This window comes from Lissotriton vulgaris, chromosome 7, assembly GCF_964263255.1.
Source record: "Lissotriton vulgaris chromosome 7, aLisVul1.2, whole genome shotgun sequence".
Taxonomy (NCBI): domain Eukaryota; kingdom Metazoa; phylum Chordata; class Amphibia; order Caudata; family Salamandridae; genus Lissotriton; species Lissotriton vulgaris.
The window spans coordinates 1027307561-1027325475 of NC_141695.1; positions in this window are offsets into that span (position 1 = coordinate 1027307561).

A 17915-nucleotide genomic window follows, 5' to 3' on the forward strand; every position below is an offset into this window, starting at 1 on the left:
TCCGTAACATATCAATTACTTGGACTTGAAATCCAAATTGCCCAAGTGAATACAACAGTGTCCTCCAGTTAACCAGGTCGAATTTTTTTTCTGTCTCGATCATTAATCTTTTGTTAAATCTGTCTGCATCTTGTTTAGAGTTAGATTTACTTGCTTTCTAATAAAAATGTTTTGAAAAGTATTCCAGAATTTTTATTTTGCTCATTTCTGTATTAGAATAATATGGCTTTAGAAAATAATCATTATCATATGTTTGATTTTTTTTTTTTACATGAAAGTAGTTGATTATATTTATGGATAAATAATTATCATTATGCATATTCTTCAAATGTTAAGGTATTTGAAAAAATCTTCAAAAGCGTTGGTACATCATAACTATGTAAAATAGCGATTGAGTTTAATTTTTCCTTTCATAGCTTGAATTTATACTACCAACGGAAGCAGAATATGCATGCACCATCAACCAAAAGGAAAAACAAAGAAGATTTGCGCAAGCAGACCAAAGAAATAATTGTGCTTGCGCAGGAAAAACAACAAGAAAAATTTAAAAAGGGAGTTGCACAAAAATATAAGCCTTGTACATTCACACAACGACTGTCAGTGCCACTGAAAAACTCCAGGCGGAGTACAAGGAAAGGAGGTGTCTTAGATCATAAATGTACTGGACCATATACCATTCTAGAAATTCAAGGAAAACGTGTACGTTTGCTTAATTCTTGAAAAATCGCCTTGCGTACAACACCCAATGAGGCCTTATAAGTCGAGCAACATCAGCAAATCACTGAAAGGTATGTTTTTTGTATTTACATTTATTAATTTGCAAATTAGTTCGAATTATATACTATCACCCTGAGCAAAGTGCTCAGGACTTGTTTCTAAGATATTAAGTTAACAAAGAGAACGCGTAATTTATTTTTACCCAAAAATATTTCTTGTACATTATGTTATATAATTTTTTGGGGGGACAATGTTTTGTTTGTGAGAAAAATATGAGGTGGGTTTGAAATATCAATGCTGATTTTCTATACTGAGTTGTTATTTATGGAAAGAAAGCTCTTTCTGTTTGTGTTGATGTTTTATATAAATGTGTCTCTTTTTACAAAATAATGTATATCATTGGTAGTATTTTTCTACAAATAACAAATTTACTTTCCAGAAACCATGGACAGTCATGAATATCCGGAATCTAATCCAATAGAAACACTTTCAGACGAAAATGAGGATTTACCTGAAAAAAAAAAACTTAAATTGATAATCAAGATGTATAGGTGTTCTCTCAAGCATGTTTGTTATAATTGATATATTTTAATAATTGTATATCATAGTAACTTAATAATTCAATATTTTTCGAAAAAACATTTTGTTTGGCCATGCAAACATGTAGTTTAAGTACATATTCAAGTTAGCGGAGCTGCATCGCGGGCATGTCAACAGACGTTTGAATATGGAGCTCACGCATAGTTCACTTGCAACGGTGGCTGGTCAGTCATGCACAATGAGACAATGATCAGCTTTCTTAACCTTCACAATGGCCCCCAGAGCCGGTATACCTACGTCTAGCTTTTTGCACTTTACAAATGCTGGATTTACCTACTTATGATATTACATATTCGAAATTGTGAAACATTTATTTAGTTTTTGCAACACTGGCCATGTACCAAGACATATCTACATTAACCCTCTAAGCCTGCCCCTCCGCCGTCAATGGAAACTCAATCTTTCAAGCTCTATTGTCTGTTCCTTATCCGCTCACATTTAGCTGGACAGCCTCTTGAGTCATAGACCGATTGCAGCTGAATGGAGCTCCAGTGCACCCCTTTATGCAAATGTGACCCGTGTAGATGCTGAGCCCTTCCAGGCTGCTGAAATGTTTCATTTGGACAATAGATGGCCATATGTACAACAGTCAGTATGAGAGGCATCTGACAAAACCTCCATTCTCCCCCCTAGAATGGCTAGACAACTAAGGGGAACAACCAATCCCAATGTCGTGTTTATTTTAAGCACAATATACGGAAAATATTTGGAGTTAATCAGGCATGACAAGATTTTGAGAGTAAAGTCAAATGGTTACCCCTCTCAACGTGGACATGTTTGCGTCTGGAGGAAGCACGCTATGTGTGCCAGTACTGGGATTAAGATATGTGCAAAATAGCAAACAAATTTGATTTATCGTGTCTGGCATTGTTGATATAGTTAGCACTTTGTGAGCCATCAATGCATCCCTTTTAACTTCTTCCTCCAAACGGCATATCGATCAATAGAAACAATAATTTGTGGTTTAATAAAAAGTACGACTAATAAACTGGAATATTCCAAACCGCTGGGCAATGAGTGCACTTGTATGTTCCACTCTATAATGGATGTTGATTGTTGAATAGGCAGTGTACCTTTTCCAGATGGGCATCTGTGTTGTACTTTTATTTGAACATTCGTTGTCTCCCAACCCACAATTCTACAAAAGGAAGTCCGTGTGTTACAGTGTGGCTAAGTAGTTCCCCATAGAGCAATGCTTCGATCCGTGGAAACACAATGTATTTGTGCTCCAGGCCATATGCCTAATCGCATCATATGCCATTAAAGCAATTGTTGCTCCCCAGGAGACGTGTGGGGAGATAGTACAGGAAGGTGGTTTTTATCTCCATTCTCCCATCACATGATGCACAGTTATAACTTTGTATGTGCCAGCAGGGGATATGAGTCATCCCAAAGGAAGGTTGTGGTCAACTAATGCAGTCCACGCAAGTACCTGTGAGTCTGGTGTACCGTGAAATTATGTAGTACATTGAACAGACGATGCATAACCAAAAATAGGTATAAAAAAAAAGTAGCAGGTACAGAGGTTGCTTCGCCTTTTTCTCCTACTGTCAGTGGGCTCATCCATTGGCCTTGAATTCAGTCAATGTTTGCTGCAGAAAGTGGATACCGTGTACACAGTTGTAGCAGTTGACCGTGGGATGGGACCGGTGTGCACAATAAATCATAGCTTCTAATTTTTCAAATGTTCCATCAATTGAATGACAGTTGTTGTAAATGTGTTCTTGCAAATTTCAAATCACTGTAACTGTACAGCAGTATAAAGATTGCAAATATCGATTTCAAAGTCTCAACTCTCATTAATTTCGATTGAAAATTATTTACAAGCTGAAACTTTGTCTTAATAATATGCTTGTCAAGAAATCAGTTTCATAAGATATATAATATATTTAAAACATTAAAAAAAATATTGTTCGTGTAAATGACATTTGTTCAAAACATTGCATTTCTGAAATTTTTTATGGATTTCACTGTTAACTGTATAAGTATGTGCTCTCGTTTTACTTTTCGTTTTTGGTCTATTACTATTAATACATTATTAAGAGTGACACATTAATTCAGATTTTTTTAAAAATTATTTTTAAATGTGTTAAGATGTAGGGAATTATAGGGTTATATGTTGTGGGGTCATTGAAAATTCATACATTTAATTTTACAAATATAGTATAAGTATTGATTTTAATTTAAAATTGTTATTTGACATTATTAGTTTAGAAGTATTTTTATTAAAAAAAAACAATTTTAATTTTATTTTTAATTGTTCAACTTGTTAAAAGAATAATTCAAATAATCGTGGGCTGTACGATTTAAGGAGGAAAATGGTGGTAAATTACTAAATATAAATTAATGTAAAAATAATTCTATATAAATATTTACTTTTTTTAAATTAGTATTGCTGATATGTTAGTCTCTTAAACATGTTATTTTTTTTAGTATGAGTGGTTTGAATGTTTATAAGTGTTTTTGTTAGTAACAAATATATTTCTAAAATATGTTTATTTTTATTAAAAAAGGCCGGTTGTTAGGTTTTAATACTTATTTCTTTAAGTGTCAATTAATTTATTATATATTGAAAATTGTTTTTTTAATTGTCATTTAATTATAAAAAAATTCATGTTTTACTTGATGATTTTAATTTTTAAATGCATATTTTTAGAGTTAATGTGTTGTAGAATAATAACTAAATTATTGGTTATATAATGGTAAAAAATAGTCATATTTTTTAATATTCGAAAATTTTGAAAATTTTAATGAGTGATGTGTGCTTAATAGTTGCAAATGCTGGGCAAAAGATTTATTACGTAACTTAATGATTACATTGTATTTGATATTACAATTAATGTGTACACTTATGGGCCCATTGCGATGTCTGACAGGCTCAGGTCAGTCTCACATCAGTCTTGAGTCATAGCCAGCCGACTTACTGTCTTCTGTTATGGCCCTGCAAGTACGATGCAACTGATTCCTGTTCAGTGGCCTCGTATACATTACAATGGGAGCATGATTTACGAGTGAAATGCATGCCAGCATCATGAAAAGCATGGGTGCCGTTCATCCATGCACTCTGGTGCCCGCACCCCAAGGTGCCTGCCACCTGCTGCAGGTATCAATGATGCCCCCAGGCGTAGTCACACACATGGGGGACCTGCTGGGTGCACTCCGATACAGTTGCCCAATGCCTTTTTGTGACGGAAACACCTGCACGAAAAGGCAGTTATAAAATGCCCTCGAACTCGGTCTTAAATAGGCTACCAGGGGAGTACTGTAGCATTTACGGTTGGTGAACTGGGTTTCCAAACCCGTCGTTAGCCATCTGGAAATCTTCATTCTATTCCCTTCTAACTGTGCCCATCTTATTGGGTTTTTCGGAAAGGAATCTTGCCGGCACATTCCAATGCGGTCGTAAGTGCTCCGAGCATTGTTGAGAGGCAAAATTAATTTTTTGTTAATTTTGACCTTATTTGTGTCAAATTTGTAATGATTGTATTGGGTTATGGGGGAAAAAAATGTTTTCACAAATATCATATTTGGCATAAAAAGAATCAATTTTTAATTGGAAAATATTGTTCTGATTTGTTTATTTATTGGTTTTTTTTGTGTATTTTTAGTCATAAACCTAAAACGCTATTGCCATTTCATTGTTTCTATTCAAAATAGATTTTAGTATGAATATTACTGGTTTAATTTACAGGATATTCTATTAATAAAGGTGTTATTCCTTTTTTGTTTAATTTAACTGTGTAATGCCAATTGTTTAGCAAATGGTAGGTTGTTTTTGATTGAATTTAGGTAATTATTATATATGCTTAAAATTAACCTTTATTAAAAAGTATGTTTTCTTAATTACATCGATTTTAACATATAAATTTTATGATCATGTTTCATTTTTTACTGCTTTTAAAGAAAAACATTTTTTATATATTTTAAATTAATTTTTTTGATTTATATATTTTTAATTAACATTACTATCAGTTACCAACACATTATAAACAAGTACATCATTTTTCGTAAATAACACTATCCTTACTTTACGCATTGTCTCTATGAGAATTACACATGAACACATGAGCTCTCACGCATTTATCATCAAACTAAACAATGCAATACTTTGTCCCACCGTAACCCCCGTATTGATGGGTACCACGTAATCCATGCCCCCAATGGCTCAAGAACTCTGGCAAATAGTAGCAGTTACAGTGGCGCCCCTGCCTGGTGCCAGGTCAAAATGGGAACCACAACGACAGTCGCCCATGGACTACAAACTGTGCCTTTGGTTTTGTGCACAGCAGTCGAATCCAATACCAAAAATGTGGCCAGAAACCAAGGTACTGTATCCCCGCCAAAAAGAAAGGCCATTCAACCATGTCGAAGTCCATTTTGTCATCCATATAGACAATGGCCTTATCCTCCAGTGTGGTTGTTATTATTGTCATCACACCATGCACTCTTTGGACATTCATTGCCGTGTTTCCGCCCGTCATGAAGCCAGATTGTTTGTGGTGTATTAAGGTTGGGAGGTGGGTCTGCAGCCTTGCTACATGCACTTTTGAATGGATTTTCGCATTATATTTGAAGAGTTAAATCGGGCAGGAGGAGACAGTCTTGTGTGGCATTAAACAGTTTATGAATTGCAATACGTTTTGCTACTTGATGGTTGTCCGGGAGTATCCCCTTCTCAAGGCTAGTCTCATACATCCTCAGCAAGAGTGGTTCTAACATGTCAGAGTCTTCCTTATAAAGTTCTATCTCGATACCATTGGGACCCTGTGCCATCCGGAAATGAAGAACTTTCATGGCTGCATTGATTTCCTCCACTGTTAGGCTAGCATCCAAAGCCGGGGTGTCCAGCGATGTCAATGTTGGCATAGGTATGTCTTTAATGTATGTCCAATTATCTATAAACATAGCTCTTTGGTATGGGGCTATAGACTGTTTCGTAATGGTGTTTAAATGCTGTGACACAACTGTTATGGTCTGTTAGTGTTTCCCCCGAGGGCAGGCAAATCTGATCTACCCAAAGACTGAACCGTTCTTTTTTTTTTTATTTAACCAGTCTAACAGCCTGCCTGCCTTGTCACAGATTTAAAATGTGTTCTGTTGCGTTTTTTAATCTTCCCCTTGGCCAACTCACATTCAAAATCCCTGTATGCTTCTTTCACCAGGCTTAACAAGTGGGTGTTGGTGTCAATGGTATTTGTCGTACTATCAGCTCGACAAAGCACCCGTTTAAGCTCATCCACCTTTCAGTTAGGTCCCGTTTGTAGGCAGTGATTATTGAAATTGTTTGCCCGGGGAGGACCGTTTTATAGGCTTCATATAGTGTTATGGGCAAGGCCACTGAGTGTGTTTTCTATAAAATAATGTTCTGATCTCTTGTGGAGGTGTTTCCAAATTCTGGGTTCTTTGCGTTAGCCCGGGTGTACAGGGTATGTACATTTTCTTAACATGAGGTGCGATGTATATGTCATGAATATGGGCCCATGATCAGAGATACCTCTGTGGAGGTGTTTTATCTCTACTATTCCCTCCATACTTGTAGGGGAAGCAAATGCATAATAAATACGTGATTGACTATTGTGTACTCCTGAGTGGATGGTGTGCTGGAGTTTATTAGGATTCTGTGTGTGCAAAACAAATCTACCAACACAATTGCATCCTGGAATTTCCCAGAGGGGCAATTTGACCGTCTCTTGCAACTTGTGTGAGTATGTATCTAGTGCTGCGTCCATGATTGTGTTAAAGTCTCCTCCTATAATTAATTTCCCGTATGCCATCACTTGCGGATGGTCTCCATTGCTTCTCAGTAGTGCATACTTTTGGCCACTGAAAAATGATGTAGTGGCCTTTCGCAACAGACAATCTTGATCTGGACTGTTTTAGTCTTGTTTCATGCTCAAGGCTAAAGCAGCTGTATGCGCACCTCTGTTTCAGTTCCACAAATATGTAATTTCAGTTACTAAACAGTTGTGATAATACGGTATTTCATAGTTGTCCGCTGTAATCTTAAAGTGCAACTACGGTGTTTGTGTTATAAAGCACACCACCTGTTTTTAATTTTAATTTGGCCACTTCTCTTGTTTGTAGGTTATCTTCTTGAATTAATGTTGATTTGAAATTACAAAAGTAGAATAGATTACATAAGTTCCATTTTGTTTTTTTAAAAGATCTATATATTATTGAAGGTAATGTAACTTCTTACTTCTTACAAGTGCTGTTTGATTTTCATCATAATAAAATGTATAAATTTGTGCTACCAACAACCCTACGGCAGTTGATGGAACCCTGCAATTAGGATGTGCTCTGTCTAAGCAGGATACATTTAAAATGGTAACACCTTTGCAACAATGGGCATGCCAATAGGTTGAAAAATGCAGCTTGTTACATTGGAAATTAACCCTTTTGGCCTAAAAAAAAATGTTTGCTTCCAAACAACAAATTAATCTCTGATAAAAAAATCACAGATTTTCTGTTAGATAAAAAATTCATAATCATGAATGTTGGAACACAATGTTTGTATGTATTAATGTCTAGAAGTACTCGTCTAGAACAACTAGTTTTATCCTTGGACAAGATACAATTTGAGTAAGTGGTCATAATCTAAGCCTACCATGTTTGTGGGTCAGCCTTCAACATGTGGTTTTGCGGCTTTACGTTCCACATTGTAGCAATGTATGAATAATATAAAGTAAATTTAATGTTTGGCAATAGCTTTAACCCCTTCGATGCTGATGACGAGCTCAGCTTGTCATCAGCTACGGCGCTCGTATGCTGATGACGAGCTGAGCTCGTCATGTAACGCGGTATTTTTAAAAATGCCGCACAAAGCGGGAAAAGCCCCCGCAGCGATGCGGTTAATCTAGATAACTTCAAATACATTAAAATCAATATATATCATTAGGTTGTTTTTTTAGTTTATTTAATGTAAGTATTGAACGTAGTGTTGGATTTTTGGAAAAAGTTTTAAAATTATGTTTATCGCTTATGTTTCCACAGAGTTAAAAAAACATGCATTTAAAGACGTTGAAAGACTTTTTGTGGTGTGGCGTAAACCAGTAATTGGGCGTTTGGAAGCAATAGTCTCAAACTTTAAATTGTATGATTCATCATGCCATTGTCTAAAATCGACCCAATGGATATTTGATGAGGTTGGTCTCTATTTCATGTATGCACAGCACATGGCGGAAGAAAAAATACAAACATTTATTATCCTTGTAAACTAATTTAAACAATTTCCAGCGAATTTGGATGTGTTTGAAGTGAGATAATAGAAATTTATCCTGCGTGTTTATAATTGATTTTTAAGCTTGCGAACATCATGTAATTACCCGCACGTTTACTTTATCAAAACTCAAAAGTTCTTTTAAAAAAAAAATCATATCAAGAATTAACTAACAATTTTCATGCACTGGTAGTTTTTGAAATTGCATACTGTTCATGAACAAATGTGCATGTCGGTTTCAGTGCACAAAGTATCAAACCCTGTCTGTATCCACATTTTTACAGGATGTACAAGTGTCCCTGTATGCACCCCTTGTTTTCCTCTCCGCCACAGTTTAATTGAAATGGAAACCTCTCTCTAACAGTAGGTGGTGATGATACTCCTAATATGCTTTGTGGTAGCCTGGTGAATACATCAATCATATATTTTGCTTTGACTGTAGTGGCAGTGCTGCTGGTGTGGCGGATGCTGAACCACCACTGATAACCTTCACACAGTCTGCTTGTTTTCAGTCAGAGTGTAAATCAATCTTTTGTGCACTACTGATTCTAAAAGTTTTACATTTTATATTTCATAGGTAATAGACGCGTACCTTGCCAATTTATGTCTGTCAAGACCCAATGTACGTATAGTTACAACTATTTTGAAAAATAACACAAATTAAAAAGTATTTTGTATGGATATGTTTAACGTTTTCATTTTATTTTAATATTAGTGTTTCGCACTTTCTGCAACAGTTTCATCCTCTATATTCATGGGTCAATATCGTTCGTCTGTCTTTCGGGTAAATACATTATTTCCTTGTTTGACTTTTCAAACTTTCATGGTTTAATTATTTTTAATTGCAATTATTAAGGAGTATATATGAGGCATACAAATATGAAAATCAAAATTTTTAGCAATGGTCAACATCTCACCTGTCTGCATGCTGTGAACCTATGTCCTTGTGAAAAAAACAAATATGTTTACTTTGAGGAATAACATTTTTTAAACATTAAAACCTATAAAATAAACTAAGTTTAATAAGTATGGAATACGAGACACACCTTCAGTAATTCATGACAACATTCTATTATATGCAGGTGCCTTATGAGAATAAGGAAACTGTTCTGTGTCCCACGAATACTGGAGCACATTTGATTCTTTTAGTAAGTGCAACGTTTTTTTCTTTTATGTAAGAGCCAGAGTTTTTTACTTTATTGATGACAAATTAAAGCGGGTTTGTAACTGTAATAGAGGACTTGAAGGAACGTAAAATCTGTTTTCAATGTCACACCCACTTTTTTCTGGTCTTATTATGTATGCATTACAATTGTAATTGATTTCCAGCAATTGTAATAAAAAGTCTATGTGCTACGTCCACACATTTGACAAGGTGAGTACTTAGGTATACTCAATAGTGGCTACTGGTGTACAATTGTATGTTTAAAAATGTAAATAAAATGAATGTCAACAGGACATAGTCAAACCAGGTGTTCTGCCAATTGATGAAGCGTGTCATATGCCAGACTGTAAGAAAACTCTACAATATTTGTAAGAAAAATGCAATTGCAGCATGTGTAAGCTGATGCTAGCAGCAGTTTCTAAAAGTAAACGTTTCTCAATTTATATTTTCAATATGCTTAAAAATTTAAAGTCAAACATAAATTAGGCCTTTGACTACTAAAGTCCGGTTGCTTTGTTATACGTTTATGCATGACAGAGCATGTGACTGATGCACAGACAGCATACGTAGTCCATTTGTCCCTCAATATAAGATAAACATTCATTAGTTTATATGGTGTGACCTTTGCTCATTGTGTTTTGAACAACTAAAAAACTGTCTACAACAAACCCTCCCATGTTTTAAAACCAACATGTTGGAGCCATACATTCAGACATGTAAACCTTTAGTGGGATGTATCTTTAAATGCACAATAAAGCTCCTCTTGGAGGCCCACAATTCTTCCCGGGCCTGTCTTTCTTAACTGAACTGCAAGGTAAAGCCGCTGCTGCAAATAAAATGTTCTTCCCTACTGGTGATGAATGTACTTTTTAACAGTGTATGCCGTAACAAAACGTGTCAAGGCTAGGTGTGACCACCTACCAGACATCGTTGATTGTATTGCATACGGCTAGGGGTGCTTGGTAGCACCACTGAGATTGATTAAAGTACACACTTGGTGCCTCCCTTGCAAACTCTACTTTGAAACCACGTCAGATAGAGGTTTCCTCCAACACTGGCTTTTAACTGGGCAAAGGACATAGTAGTTTTCTCCCCACTGTGCAGGCCCATTTTTTATGTGGTGTTGGACACCACTTTCATCCATATCCTTTACAGTCGGTAATAAATTGATTACTTTTTGGTGTGTTACTTAGTTCGTCATTGGGCTAGTTTTACATCACATACCATTTAGCGTTCGACCATCTAGACACACTCGAATGTAGTGGACCGCAATAAATGGAACCAAAAATGCAATTGGGGAAATTCCAGCAGATCCTGCTATTGTCATCTTTATTTTTTTTTCCTGAAACATCTGTGTGTGTGAACCATACAGGTTGTTCACAATGCCTGTGGTGAATCAAGATATCAAAAATAATCAAAATTTGAATGAGATAATAAATCACCTGCATGTACAGGCACCCTAACTCTGCTGCACTGTATGCCTATTATGGGCTCCCATTGACTCGAACAGGATCAAGGAACATACTTTATGGTTCAGCATTACACTCAAGGCATGATCTGTACTGTAAATAATTTTTAGGCCAGTACACTGCATTTTATGTGCTGGAACACAAACCCTGTGCACTGAGACAACTTGCTGTTGTAAAGGCGAGTTGGCTCCCCCAGAGATGTTTAGGCTCAAATGTGTTCATACCTCCATCATCATCTTCGTCCAAGATCAGCACCTGGATAGACATTCTCTGCACTGCATGCTTGCATCTCTTTGTTGGCTGCTAATGGCCCTCTAGCTACTCGTGTCATTTTTTACTGAGTTTCTTATCAAGTATCTTGTTTAACACCAGTGGATGGCACCAATTGCATGTGACTTGCTCTGACTCACCATAACATGATGAGTCCTTTTGACCTACCTTTATCTGACACTGCACAATTATTGGTAACCTCATTGTTGTCATTTGTAGAAAAATATTGATGACCCTGTCGGACAACGATCACCTTCCGCTACAAATCTGATGTAATAAAGGTAGTATGCGGATACTGGTCGTCTAAGGCGTTGCCTGTTCGACACATCTTGAATGTTTAAACAAAATGTTAAACAACTCTCCTGCATAGGTGAGCATTTGTATTCAGTGCCTCCTGGTAACTCCTGAGTGCCCATGACTCTGTAACCTCTGCTTGCAGGTACCTCTTAACTTTATATCACGTCTGTGTTCCACAACTCTACATACTTTTTTAATGCTCGTATAGAGTAGTGCAGGCGCTGCCTCTATGAGGCATTAAGTAATCTTTAAATTGAGTGAAGCTCCACTCAATTTCTACTGCCTTTTCCCATTGGTTTAACGTTGGCATCCTTTTTCTAAATGAGCTTAATATTGTCTGAAGAGCCGAAGCGTCACTTCCGTTTATTCCGGAAGCAGCACTGCCTAACAACATTTTTTATGCGCTTTCCTGGAGTTCCCTTATTCAGCAGTTGTGTTTAATCAACTCTTTTTTTAATTGTCAGACCACAACCAGCATTGCAAATGCTGGGTGTGCTCTGTACACTCATGCCGCCGTAGCGTTGCTTTCACCCATCTGCCGCCATGTAGAAGCACTGTGTTCATGCTTCCACATTGATGCCGTTTTGTTTTCTTTGAAGTGGGCTTTTTAAAATAAAATATAAAATTTGGAGTAAACATTTCCAGCAGCTGTGCATCCTGGAACAGCGAGTAATAAATAATTTGTGTCACATTTAATACTGTTGCTATTTTAGTACTCTTATGTTTTTGGAACTGCCTCAATAACATTTATTGCTATGGTGCATTGACTATTTTTGGGGAGCATTTCATGATGTTTTATCTGTTTGGAAATTGAAATCATTTAAAGTTATCACAGATTAAACTTTTATTATGAAATTGAGCTTGATTTCATTGTGTTAGTGATTGGTTTTTTTTGGAACACTGTATTATTATTTTTTTAATTACCCTTGTCCCAGTACATTATGCATATTGAAACAAAGCTTTTTCATACTCATTTGGGACTAAGCAAAAAAGCAACTATTATCAGCTGCAACTTATAGAGCTTTACTAGGTTTTCTTACAAATCTAAAATCCACTCAAAGGGGTATTTTGATTAGTGTATGGTGTTCCACTTACAAAAATAAGCACCATATACAAAAACAGTTGTTCAAATGCAATACTCAAATCTTGCATGTGACAAAAATATTTTATTTAAACACTGTTTTTTGCATAGTGTTTCTGCCTTACCCAAATACTAATAAAATGGAAAGAAATAAAAAAATCCACATTTTATATTAATTACAGAATGAAACAGAAGGAATAATGTGAAGCTGTACATGGGTACTTGTGTGATATTATCTGTACCCATTTAATTTTTTTGATCTATTTAAAAATATTTGTCAATACATTGATTGGTATGAACAGAGTGTTTAAAGTACAATTCACATGTATTTATTATGTTTGTATTCCCAATGGGGTTTTTCAAATTAAATTTACGTAATTACCACAGGTATTGAAACCTATTACAAAGAAAGTTATAGTGTATGATTCTATGACAGCCAATCTTCAGAGCTACAAACAATTCTTGAATAATTGGAGGTACCCATTTCAGAAAAATGTTTATAGTATGTTTTTTTGGAGTTAGACGATTGCTAAAATAAAAAAACGAAATTAAATTTTTTTTTAATATTCAATCATTATTTATGACAGTGGTTTTTACTTGTTTCATATTGATTTTGTTAGCTGGACCAGCTGTAGTTTGTAACATCTCAATTCATATGTCTCCAAAGGGCTTTCCTAGTGGCTATTAAGCATCCAGACGACCATTTATGGGAATTGGTGATACAATCTACTCCCAAGCAAAAAGACACTTACAACTGCGGTGTTTTTTGAATGATGGTAATTTATTTTCCAAACAGTTTTTACCATCAATTGTGTTAGCAAATGTAAGAATGTTTAATTTTTTCCGAAAAATGTAATTCTTTTTGTGATATAAATGATTGTTCTGAGTAATGTTCATTAACAGTAAATAGTTTTGTCTAAGCCAAAATGTGTGGTACAAGGAAACTTTGCAGATTATTCTAACAATGTTTCATGTTAAAACACTTCAAGACACTTTGATCCCTTTTAAGATGCGGGTTTAAATTATATTAAGACTTTCTTCTTTCGCATAAGCAGAAATACCAATAAGAAGTAAAATTACCCAGTTTACATAATACGATCCGATATATGGTTAGGTCGTATGATCCGTCAATATTATCAATTGTTAGTTGTGTTTATGCCCGCAACAGTATGAGCATAATGAAAAAAGCAGATTTTACAGTTGGCTTTGTTGTTGTTTGAAGGAATGTCTAACTTTACAAATGAAAAAAACGCCATATTCTTTTTTTTTTTTTTTTTTTTCTTCATCTTTGGTCATCCTGTCTTTCAGCTTTCGCAATGTACTAATGAAACACTTATGTATAAGAAAAAGATTAAGCATTCTGAATACTTTAAATTTACCTTTGTGAATGTTGCCTAAATTATTTTTCTGAAATAAAATGTAAAGTCTTTGTTCTCTTTCCCTTTTTAAGTTCAATGCAAAACTTAAGAAACATTGCAGAATTGATTGTGAGCAAGCGTGTCATTTGCTTGATGGTGTTTCTTCTCTCTGGCAGGTATCTGGCGGTGCCCTGATACATGTTGCATGTAATGTCTTTGGGGCACAACTTGTGACCTCGAATTTCACAATGCGGAGGGCCAGGGGGACATGTGGCCCTGTTATTGTTCACCAAAGTAACTTTTCCAATGCCTTTTAATTGTGTGCTAACCATTGTAAATGGGTAAACGAAATCCAGAAATTTCATCTTAAAATTTATGCTATGCGTTATGCGCTGACTGTCAAAGATTTAATTGCTCACCACCGCACAGTCAATGTTAATGAGCCCATTAAAGTCTGAGCAGTATTACAGCACAGGTTTTAACCAGACCACTAGTATGGCAATAATGCAGTCTGGTTTCAGACCTCTGATGCGTTTGTGGAAACTCCAATGAGCTTTTTTGCCTTTTTCTAATCGACATCCTATTAACACAATTATTTAGTTAAGCATAATATTATTAAATATGATCATTTTTACAAAAATTACTTTGTACTCAACCATTACTTATGCTAGTATAAATTTCATATGTCTTATTAGTTTTCAGATCACTACCTGAGTCAGCAGTCACTAGCAGACATTGACCAAAAAAAATTGATGATTGAAGATTGCGCTGGATCTAATGTATTCATTAGGTTGGAGTTGAACATTTTTTGTAATTTTTTTGAAATTGGTCATGCAATTGAGTCAACAGATTGTTTATATTGGTTTGTTATCTATTATTTTTTTGGGATACTGATATTAAAAGAAAAAACATTAAAAATATTGAAAAAAGTATTCAAAAGTATAAAGTTATGTAAATGTTGTGTGTGAATGTTAAAAAAGGTCCAATGTTTTTATATTTTGGAACTTTTTGAACATTTCTTAATCACAGTAATATGTATTTGTCGCAGTAAAATTGTTAAATTATGTTAATTTGTCTACCTTTTAATATTTGAATATTACCTCTGTGATCCTTACCTACCGTTCAATATGACACAGGGAGGACTTGTGAGTGACTGGCCCCTGTCCTGGATCAAATGGCAAAATTTTGGGAGGGGCTGCTAGGTCATAGGTTCGATCTATCCCCAACACTGATGTTATTTGGCTCAGATTCTAAACTGGTTTTAACAGAAGATGAGGCTGCTTTGGTTTTTATGTTGGTCGCTGTGCTTAGAATCTTAATCTCGGCCGGATGGAAGGATGTTACAGCCCCGTCTTTTCAGATGTGGGTCTCCAAATTTTTGGGTATTTATAATATTGAGTCTTGTCTCTATGAATTTAAAGGTGTTAAAAAACTAGAAATGGGAAGACGATTATGGGCCCCGGTTAAGAAATGGCTGGAGGACAGAATAAGAACTTGAAATGTACTATATTGTTATATTTATTGATAGATCTTCTGTATCATTTTTATCCCCAGGTCAAGTAATGTGTTTTTAGCAGCTTATATACGAGTGATCATGTAATTGTATCAGATGTTCTTATACCTTGCTGGTGGCTAATTATGTATTTTCTCATTGCACCATGAACTCCAATAAAATAAAAAAATAAAAAAAAGGGAGGACATCAGTCCACCAGCCGTCATATTGTTCACGGTACCACCATCAAGATGTACAGCAGTGCCATCAGCACAATTAGAATGCGTCAGACAGTAATGCTGGGGCATTTTTGGCCTTTCAATTTATGGACTGTGATGCAGGCTGCTTTACAGTGTGCAATGGTAAAAGGCAACTATGTACATTTTGCATGAACAATATATCAGGCAGAACACGTGGACTGACACTTTGTTCATTGAAATGTATGTGTGTTCCCGTACACACCAAGGGCACACCCCAAACCCACAGAGGGTGCAAGCAACGTTCCGCCAAAGACATTCCCTGATAGTCAATTTAGCAGTGGGAATATCAACAGCTGATCCTAATCACTACGTCGGTGCGTGTAAAGCACGGATGCAGTGATGCCATTGTGCAGTGGTACGCAATGCGAACATAAACGGACCACCTTGCTTGACCCGCTGCGTAACCAATGAGATTCCCAGAGCCATTCCAATGTTGCATAGGGTGAATCAGATTGTGATGGTGGTAGGATCGCCAATGCTGGTGCGGGGCTGGTAATCGTCACACCATCATAAAGAGCACCTTGGATACAAAAAGGTTGAATAAAACTAGCACTAAATCAGGTAATGTAATTACAAACATAATTGCTTTAAATGTACTAATTTGTTTGCATATGAACATGCAGAGTAGTAGTCAACATAGAATTTCGATGATTCGTATTTTTGGTGAAATTTCTGCCGATTTTAATAATAATAAATTTCCATCCTCTATACATACCTGCCCGTAAAAACTTTTTTGCGGGGTGGTACTTTTTAAAACATGTACCTGAAATGTTTAAGGTTTTATTTTGTTTCACAAATAAGATATTCTAATGAAACTCAATATTACATCTAGATCCCGTCGACGATTTCTGCGGGGTCTGCAACCAAAAAGTCACATGAAGATGCAGAAACATATATGGTAAATATCATGATTTTTTTTAAATAAGAACAATTGTAAATAGCAGAATAATAATAATAAATGCTAAAGAATAGTTTTCTAAAAAAAAGAAATCACTTGCAGTACTACATTCTTTTTGAACATTGCGTTTGTCTAAATTGGCTAAGTAGTTGGGCTGCTGTTGATCGGGTGACCAGCACAGTTGTGGCAGCTTGGGTGGGCCTGATCTATCTAATGGCAATCTGGCTCTTTGAAAGCCCCATTATAACTTGTACCGGTGAGCATCACTGGAACTGTAATGTCTTCCACCATCATGAAAACCATGTATGGAAAGTAAACGAATGTGCATGAGTACCAAATGCTTGACAACGATGTACAATAAGCGCTGGAGCATTTTAATTTTAGACTGGGATCAATGGAACATCATGTGCATTTACAAACTACTTTAACAGTTGGTAAAGTGCGTAAGAAATTCAGCACTCTGCCCTTATTTCCCCCACTTAAATCATTGATTGGAATAAATCCTCTCCCAGGCAAATACATCTATTAAAGTAGGTGAGTATGATCTGCTTTCTAATAGTTACCATCACATTATGGTGATGTATCACTGGTTTACACTTACACTGACTGGGAAACGTCTATTCAGGACCACAGTCTATGTGATTTGTCCTCTACACTGATTAAATTTATTTTAATTACACTCCACAGTGTATTCCGTGGTACCCTTACCAATGCCTCAATTATGGTACGAAATGTAACATAGCATCGTTAACTGACAAAACTCTCAATGGCTCAAACATGTTTTGTGCCAACCCCGAGAGGACATTCAAAATGACACTATAGGTCCGCTACAGCAGCCTCTGTAAGGTGCTGCATGCAATTATAAATCATCACACATATAAACCTTTAATTCACGCATAATGCAGGCATTATCAATCTTGATGGCAGGGTGCTTGTTTTTTTGTGTGAGAGGCAGCAGCCTTAGTAAAAAATTGTGCGTGGTTGTCTGTGGTGCAAGCTACAATATATACTATTGGTGCATTATTCCCTGGCGGAAATTTCTAACTTTAAGAAAGATGTGTACAAAAATATATTGGTTTGTGTCAAACA